The sequence below is a fragment of the Dromiciops gliroides genome, chromosome 2, assembly GCF_019393635.1.
Source record: "Dromiciops gliroides isolate mDroGli1 chromosome 2, mDroGli1.pri, whole genome shotgun sequence".
In the NCBI taxonomy this organism is placed as follows: Eukaryota; Metazoa; Chordata; class Mammalia; order Microbiotheria; family Microbiotheriidae; genus Dromiciops; species Dromiciops gliroides.
The window spans coordinates 640660180-640670149 of NC_057862.1; positions in this window are offsets into that span (position 1 = coordinate 640660180).

Below are 9970 nucleotides of genomic sequence, written 5' to 3' on the forward strand. Positions count from 1 at the left end.
GGTCTTGCCTGAGCCAAAACTCTGGCCAGTGCTGCCACTCCAAATAAACAAATGAAGGGAAGGAGTGGAAGGGAACAAATACACACACACACACACACACACACACACACAGATAAATAAATGGATACATATATACATATATGTGTGTATATACATGTATATATGTATATATTTATGTGTGTATATATATCATTTATATATATACACATATACATATACACACATACACACCTACAAATATTATCTCATTTGATCAAATGACAACTAACCCTGTCTTTCTCTCTCTCTCTCTCTCTCTCTCTCTCTCACACACACACACACACACACACACACACACACACAATGCTCAAGTAAGTTAATACATCATAATAAGCCCTCAAAAGAAGAAACACCCAGGAGGCTGATAGAGGCATTGACATCAGAACAAAGTGACCCCTGTCTGTGGGAGATATGAAGAAACTTTCTCCCATTACCCATTCATTTTCTCTGCTCATTTTGGAATCATGCAGTCACTGGATCCCAAACTGGAAAGAATGTCTAGTGATCATCTAGCCCAACTCCCTCATTTTACAGAAAAGGAATCTGAGGCCCAGGGACGTAATGAGTCCCCAAGCCAGGATGTCAATGCACATCTTTTCCCTTCAAATCCAGGGGTCTTTTCATCACATCTGCCACATTCTTTGCTTCCCTCCCCCCATTCCCATACAATCAGATAACACCAGGCAGAGTGCAGAATGGACACAGGATGGGGTGCCCTCATTAAAGGCCTCTGTTCCAAATGTGAATCAGCCTCAGATTTTCTACAAAAGACCAGCAGAGCAAAATTTATGGCTATCTTTTGGTCGTCAGGCTCTGGGGAAAGTCAGACAATAAACTTCACGTGGCTAAGTCTCAGTAATTCATGGAGCTGGTGCAGCCTGATGGCAAGCTTAAGTCTCCACTCAAGCCAGAGTTCATAACAGTCATTTTTAAAGAGACTTTCAGGGAATCCAATTGTAGACAAGTCCTGGGAAGAAAGGTGGTTTCCAGAAAATGCTTAGGAAGTGAATCTGAGAAATACCCAAAGATTTACAGTATTGAGGCAAGTAGAGATAAGAGCAGGAGCCAAACAAAGCCTGGACTAGTCTGCCAAGACTCGCAGAGAGCTTAGTCTTTAAACCATTTGGTCACAAAAAAGGATGAAAATTAGAGGTCTATTCTGGTCGTCCGGAAATAGTGATCTCCTATATCAATCAACACACAGAACTATCTATAGCATGAAGAGAAATACTGTGGAAGAAGCAAGTTCAATTCAAGAAACCATTCAAGTAACAGGGAGTGAACCTGAGATTTGGGGTCAGAGGACTCCTAAGAGTCAAATGTGTTAAAATACCTGCTCTACTAATTAGTCCCCGCTCCCCCACTCTGTCAGGTAGATAGATAGATGATAGATAGATAGATAGATAGATAGATAGATAGATAGATAGATAGATAGATAGATAGATGGATGGATGGATGGAAAGAAAGAAAAGAGAAAGCAAGCAAGAGAGAAAACAGAATGGAGAAAGAAAAGGAAGGAAGGAAGGAAGGAAGGAAGGAAGGAAGGAAGGAAGGAAGGAAGGAAGGAAGGAAGGAAGGAAGGAAGGAAGGAAGGAAAAAAGAAAGAAAGAAAGATGGAAGGAAGGAAGGGGGAAGGAAAGGGAAAGAGAGAGTAGATAGAAGAATGGAGAAAGAAAAAGAATGTGTAGATAAAAGAATGGAAAGAGAAAAAAGAGTGAAGAAAGAGAGTGGGTAGATAGAAAAATGGAGAAATAAAGAAAGAGGGAGGAAGACCACTTACCATGTGCCCTGCATAAAATGACAGTTGCAGTCCATGTTGCCTAAGTTCCCTTCCAGTTCTAAATGCTACAATAAAGCCAATCACTAGGACTTGTCTATTTGTGGTAAGGCTTGTGTTAGGGCAGAAATTTGGTGTTACCAGAGACCTAGTATCAAATGAGGCCCCTAGCATAGAATAGCTGTGAGACCATGGATATGTTATTTAACCTCAAGTTTTAGTATGAAAAGGGATGATGATAGGCAGCTAGATGACAGAGTGTATAGAGTGCTAGAAGATCCAAGTCCAATTCCAGCCACAGACACTTACTGTGTGATCCTGGATGAGACATTTGTCAGCATCTGTTAACTCTCTTAAGTCTCTGAGAGACTTAACTTTTCTCAGCCTCAATTTGCTCATCTATTAAATGGAGATAATAATCGTACCTACCTCCCAGGGTTGTTGTGAAGATCAAATGAGATAATGTTCATACAATGTTTCCCTAATATTTAATTACTAGATAAATTCTGACCAAGACCAGAATGCTTCACTGAGTTGTCAGTGGCAAAAGCTCTGGATCTGGAGTCAGAATAACGAGGTTTAAATTGTAGCTCTGTTATCTGATACCTGTGTAACCTTAGGCTAGTTAATTCTCTGACTCACTTCCCTCATTTCTAAAATGAAAGAGGATGGACTAGAAGTTTTCTAAGGTATCTTCCAATTCTAACCCCATGGAAAGTACCTTTCTTTCCCCTCTCCTCCCCATTCCATCACCAAACACACTTAATACTTTCTTAAAAGCAGAGTAATAATCAGGGATGGGCAGTTGGATGACACAATGGAGAGAGAGCAGGTCCTGGAGTCAGGAAGACTTACTCATTTCAAATCTGGCTGTGTGGGGGCAGCCAGGTGGCACAGTGGATAGAGCACCGGCCCTGGAGTCAGGAGGACCTGAGTTCAAATCCAGCCTCAGACACTTAACACTTATTAGCTGTGTGACCCTAGGCAAGTCACTTAACCTCAATTGCCTCACCGGAAAAAAAAAGAAATAAAAAGAAATAAAGTAATAAACATTAAAAAAAATCTGGCTGTGTGATCCTGGGCAAGTCACTTCACCGTGTTTGCCTCAGTTTCCTCATCTGTCGAAAGAGCTGGAGGAGGAAATGGCAAAACACTCCAGTATCTCTGCCAAGAAAATCCCAGATGGGCTCATGAAGAGTCAGACATGCCTGAAAATGACTGAACAACAAAGAGAAAAGTAACCAGGGATATCTTAAACCTATGAAGTAAGTACCATTATTCCAAGAAGCAAGTGGTTCATTTCCCTTTTTGTTTATTTTATAAAATTGCTTTGAGATAGATTGGGGCAGGTAACACTGAACTGAAATGTAGAGAAGTCATGCCTTCCTACCAAAGATCTCCTATTGATACAGAGAAAATCATCACAGTTCCTGCACAAGGATGTCTCCTCAATTGATCAATATTGCATATTTTTAGGTGGGGCAGTGGAGAGGGTGATTGGCCTGGACTCAGGAAGACCTGAATTCAAATCTAGCCTCAGACACTTATCAGCAAATCATTTTTTTGTTTTGTTTTGATTTTTGTTTTTTTTTGGTGAGGCAATTGGGGTTAAGTGACTTGCCCAGGGTCACACAGCTAGTAAGTGTTAAGTGTCTGAGGCCGGATTTGAACTCAGGTACTCCTGATTCCAGGGCCGGTGCTCTATCCACTGCGCCACCTAGCTGCCCAATCAGCAAATCATTTAACTTGTCTGCCTCAGTGTCTTTATCTTTAAAAAGAAAAAAAGAAGAGATCATATGAGAGAGTTGAAAAGGACCTCAGAGACAACCTAGTCCCACCCCATATTTTTACAAACTGTCTCAGGTCCCATTCCAATCTAAAGTCCAGTGATGGGGCATTTATGGTCCTCCACCTACCTTTCCTACCTTTTACTTACACACTCTATCTTCTGGCCACACTCAGAAGCCAAGTTCTTCTCTGACTTCATACATGTACACAGGCCATTTCCCATGCCTGGCATACATACCTCCTGCCTTTCATATTCCTTATCTTTCTCCAGGACTTGACTCAGGGGCCACCTCCCCTGTTTATCCTTCTCTGATTCCCAACTTCCTTTCCCAACTGCTATCTCTCAGGACCCCCTCAAACATTCCTGGAGTTCTTTGAGTTTGACTTTCCCCGCCTTTGCTCCCCACCTCATAGTATGCATCTCTGTGTACATACTGCCTCTGCCCCACCCTCACAGAAGTACAATGCCATGCAAATAAGTTCATCCAATGTTCCTTGGATTAATTTCATCCTCAAATGAGTTTCAAGGAGAAACTGCAGGAAAACAGAGAATGGAACAATTAGGATGAGAAATATAGCTCACATTTTTATTTGGCTTTAAAATTTACAAAAAATTATTTACATTTTAGAGGCAGCTAGGTTGAACAGTGGATAGAACTCTGGGTCTGTTTATATCTGACCTCAGACACTTAATAACTTGTGTGACATTAGAGGAAATTGTTTAACCTCTGTCTTCAGTTTCTTCATCTATAAAATGGGGAATAATAGCACCTATCTACCAGTTGTGAGGATTAAATTTATAAAGCACTTAACCTAGTATCTGATACATAGTAAATCCCCCCCCCCTTTTTAAGGGCAATGAGGGTTAAGTGACTTGCCCAGGGTCACATAGTAAATGTCAAGTGTCTGAGGCCATATTTGAACTCAGGTCCTACTGAATCTAGGGCCGGTGCTCTATCTACTGCACCACCTAGTTGACCCCTACATAGTAAATTCTTAATATTTATTTTCTTGTTTCCTTTACTTTGCTTCCTTCATTGCTTTCTTCTTCCTTCCTTCCTTCATCTCTTCCTTCTTTCTCCATTTCTTCCTTCCTTCCTTCTCTCATCTCTTCCTTCCTTCTTTCTTTGCCCTCTTCCTCCCTCCCTTTCAATCTTCTCTTTCTTTTTTAGCTCTCCCTTCCCTCCTTCTTTCCCTCCTTCCTTCTCTTCTTCTTTCATCCCTTCCTTCCTTCCCTCCTTCTTTCCTTCCTTCCTTCCTTCTTTCCTTCCTTTTATCTGCAACTCTGATTCTTTGGTAATTGTGGTATTTTGTGCTTTGTTCCCATATAACATTACCAGAAGTGTATTGACATTAAAAAGATGGGGTTTGGGGTCACAAAGCTCTTATAGTCATTGAAAATGCCGCATAGTTTTTTTGGTTGTTGTTGTGTTGTTTTTTTTTTAATTTTAGTGAGGCAATTGGGGTTAAGTGACTTGCCCAGAGTCATACAGCTAGTAAGTGTTAATTGTCTGAGGCCGGATTTGAACTCAGGTCCTCCTGACTCCAGGGCTGTACTCTATCTACTGTGTCACCTAGCTGCCCCTGCATAGTTTTAAAAAGGTCATTTAGCCTTTTCTCCTTCTATGAATTCCATCTAGGCCAAGCTCATTGTCCGTTAGCAGTGCTGTCCTCCAAGAGATACTTACACGTGGTGTTTACTTTAGCAAATAGTTTGGAGTTTGTGTTCTGTTGGCCTTGTTATTAAATCGACAAGAAAAAAATTTTTTTAAAGAAAAGTAGCCCACAGATGAGGACAAGTGACATTGGAAACATGTGTTTGGGACAAGAGAGTTTCTTTCAGGGATCCGTGAGTGGATTATCTATCTGTATGTGAGCTTCAGGAATCTGAGAGGTTTTTGGTTTGCTTTGGTCTTGTTCTATTCCTAGCAGATAAAGGTGCTCCCATTTGTCTCTCCTGCAGGTCCAGCTGCCTTGTCTCTGTCTAACTGGTTAACAACAAAACTGGAATTAATCAAAATCTCTCATATATTTACAGCAGCACTTAGTTTTCCAAGTGTTTCAAATACATGGTTTCACTTGGTCTTCATCACGGTCTATAAGGTGAGCACCTCTGATCACAGACTGGGGACCTTTACAGGCCATGGAGTCCAACCCTGCTCATTTTACAGCAGAGAAAACCCCAGCCCAGAGAGGTGAGTGGGTCAGTCAATAAACATTTATTAAGCCTCTACTATGTACCAGGCATTGTGCTAAGTAAGCACAGGGGATAAAATGAAAGGTAAAAGACAGTCCATTCTTTTAGTCTAATGGGAGAGCCACGACATTCAAGCAATTGTGTACACAGGATAAGCTTGAAATAATCAAGAAGAAGGAAGGATCTAGAATTAAGGGAATTGAGAAAGACTTCTTATAGAAGGTAGGATTTGGGGTTTTGTTTTTTATTTTATTCTTAGAAGGTGAGATTTTAGCAAGGACTTGAAGCCAAGAATTCGGGTGGTAGAGATTAGGAAGGAGATAGCTCCAGCTAATGGAGACAGTACATGAAAATGCTCAGTTGGGAGACAGAGTGTCTTGTGCCAAGAACAGCAAGGAAGCCAGTGTCGCTTGATTCAAGAATATCTGGGGGAGATCTGGGTGTGCTTGTAGGCTACAGGGAAGCAGCCAGTAGTGGAAAGGGAGAGAATGAAGATTAGAGAGAGAATGGAGATGAGAATAGGGGATAATCTGCTGGAAAAGACTACAGTTAGACAGCACCAACAATGGAAAATACTTCAGACTTTAGAGAGTGTCACTGTCCCATGGTGCTTGGCAAATGACTTGATTTGGACACCTGAGCTGATCCATGAGACCAAGGTATGCTAAACCCATGTTCTGTTCCACAGCATTGTAGGCCCATAATTAGAGCTAGCAGAGATTTTAGAGTTTGTGTAGCTCAGGGCTCCTTCAACTTTTTCCACTCACAACCCCTTTTTGCCAGAGAAATTTTTACACAACTCCAGGTACATAAAATAGGTATAAATGACCTTTTACTGTTGTCAAATTCTTCACTACCCCCACATTCAGTTACACCACCCAATATGGTCATGACCCACAGTTTAAGAAACTTTGATCTAGACCAACCCCCTAATTTTACATGGGAAGGGACTGAGGCCCCTGGAGGTTGTTAAGTGACTTGCCCAAGGTCATACGGATAACAAATGGCAGAACCAGGATTTGATTTTACCTACAAATCTAATGCTCTTTCCATTGTCCTGCGCTCCCTCTCTAGGATCTCAAAGATGTATAATTCACAAAATTCTTAAGGATAATTTAAACCACTGGGGGAGGGATGGAATCACCAAAACTAACCCCAAAGGATACGATGTCCCAGTTCAGGGAAACATAGGGTTTCCTGAGCTAGTCCCTTTGGGCTAATACTGTATCTCTTTCAGATAGATGGAAAACTGCTCTTAGAAATCCCAAAGGACTGCCCTCTCTAAACACCGCCTGCTGGCAGTTTGGATCACATGGTACGTAATAAGTCTCCAGCTTCCCTAGCCTTAATACTCAGGTCCCCAAGACCTGACAAAGAGTGATTATGACATCACTCCAGGACTCCCTACTGTGAAACTGACTGACCAGCAGCTGCTGTAGTAATCCAGCGTTGAGTCTCCTTTGGCTCACTGACACACATTCGGAACAATTTTCACTCCTGAGTCATGGCCACATAAGGTTTTCAGGGTATAAAAGAGAATTTGCTTTGGTGAAACAATGTACTTTTTACAAAGTTTAATACCTTTGGGGGTTTCCCCCCAACATTTTCCAGTAGAAAGCATGTCCTTCTCTCCATCTCTATGCCCTTGGCATCTTAAACTCTACCTTGTAACAAAAAGTGAAGCAAAACCGATCAACAAAGCAGGTCTATTTGGTGTCCTACCCAAAGGAAAGAGACTTATTTGGTCATCTTTTTCTCCAGCACCAAGGCTGGCCACTGTATCTAATGAGCTGAGCTATATCGTAACATTGTTTACATCTGTATCATAGTTACTGTGTAAACTGTTCTGCTTTTTTCACTCTGCATCAATTCATACAAGTCATCCTGCAGTCTCCTGAATTCCTTATGTTTTGCATATGTCTTGGCACAAGAACTTTCTTCAGTGATGCTTGAATCATAAGTAGCCCCTATGTAGAAAACAGTAAACATAAGTACATGAGGTTTACACAATCTGTGTTATGAAGTAACCTATAGCTGGAACATCATGGTATCACAGACTGTTTGAGCTATAAGAGACTCTATTAGAATCTAAGTCCCTTAGAGGGTGCAATGGATAGAGCGCCCCATCTTGAGTAAAAAAGATCTGAGTTCAAATTTGACCTGAGACACTTCCTAGCTGTGTGAGCCTGGGCAAATCACTTCACCCTGCCAACCTCAGTTTCCTCATCTGTAAAATGAGTGGGAAAAAATTAAAAAAACAAAATGAGTGGGAGAAGAAAATGAAAAACCACTCCAGTATCATTGCCAAGAAAACCCTAAATGAGGTCACAAAGAGTTAGAAATGACTAAAACTATTCAACAACAACAACTTTTATTATAGAAATGAGAAATGTAAGCCCAAGGTCACAGTAAACTGCAAAGGTAGAATTTGAACCTATGTCTTCCAACTCCCCATCAAATGTTCTTTCTACTATACCATGCTAAGTAAAGTCTCTGTCATGTGACTTTTCTCCCCTTACTCCACTCAAATCCTGTCCCTGTGGAGCCATGAAGCATAAACTCCATCTAACAAGGGACCAAGTCACATACTGGCATCTGAAGCCATCGCCAGTCATCTTGACTCTTGTCTTGCCACTGGACTCCAATGACTCTGGATGAGAGATGGAGGCTGATAACTTTGCACAGCTCTGCCTCAATTAAATCCAATTCACTCACAAGTCAAGACATCCCCCTCATGATATCATTTGTCCTCTTTGAGAATGAAGGATGAACAAGTCTCATACTGAGAAAAGAGGTCAAAAAATAGAAATCCCCCTGAAGGAAACAGGCTGTCAATGACTAATGTCAAGGCGTTCCCAGGGATTACATTTTTGAGAAGGAGAAGAGAGTTAAGACATTGGATCCCTGAGGAGAGTGTGGTCTGGGGAGGTGGGAGGGGAATACACAATGTGTAAATATACATTAAAAAAAACCCTTAAGACTATCAGCAGTAATAATTACTGTTAAATTAAAAACCTTCATAGCATAAAGTATTTGGGGGTACTGTTGAATAGACAGTTTATATTTCCCCTTAGCTCTGAACTGTCCAAACAACTCCCTGCAGGTCCATGTCTTCTGGCAAGCCACACTAGGACTTGAGCTCACTCTTTTGTCTATGATTATCTTCTCTGATGAAGAAATTCTCCCTGTTTACATAGCTCCTGCTATGAATGTGGGACTTCCAATCTGTGGAACTCACAAGGTTCTACTAGGTCTATACCACAAAGAGATCAAAGAAAAGAGAAAAGGGGGCCGCTAGGTGGCACAGTAGATAGAGCACCAGCCCTGGAGTCAGGAGTACCTGAGTTCAAATCCGGCCTCAGACACTTAACACTTACTAGCTGTGTGACCCTGGGCAAGTCACTTAACCCCAATTGCCTCACCAAAAAAAAAAAAAAAAAAGAAAAGAGAAAAGGACCTTTTTGTACAAAAATACTTATAGTGGCTCTTTTTGTGGTGGCAAAGAATTGGAAATTGAGGGGATGCTTATCAATTGGGGATTGGCTGAACAAGTTGTATATGATCATGATGGAATATTATTGTGCTAAAAGAAATGACAAAAATAGTAATTTCAGAAAAACCTGGGAAGACAGGTGAGATGATGCAAAATAAAGTAAGCAGAACCGGTAACAGCCATATTGTAATGATGATCACCTGAAAAACTCAGCTACTCTGATTAAGACAATTCCAAAGAACCCATGATGAAAACTGCTATCCACCTTCAGAGAAAAAAAACCAATGAACTCTGAGTGCAGATTGAAGCTTACTTTTTAAACTTCATTTTTCTTGTTTGTGTTTGTTTTCTTTCTTTCTTTTTTTGAAGGGCAACGAGGATCAAGTGACTTGCCCAGGGTCACACAACTAGTATGTGTCAAGTGTCTGGTGCTGAATTTGAACTCAGGTCCTCCTTAATCCAGGGTCAGTGTTGTGTGTGTTTTCTTTTGCAACATGGCTAAATATGAAAGTGTTTTGGGGAGATGGAGCCAAGATGGTAGAGGAAAGGCTGTGACTCTCCCACACTCCCAACAAATCTGTCCACATAACTCCAAAAATGCCATAAGACAACTCCTGGAGCAGCACCCATAAAAGAACAGTGAGACTATTTTCCAGCCAAACATGGCTTAATTAGG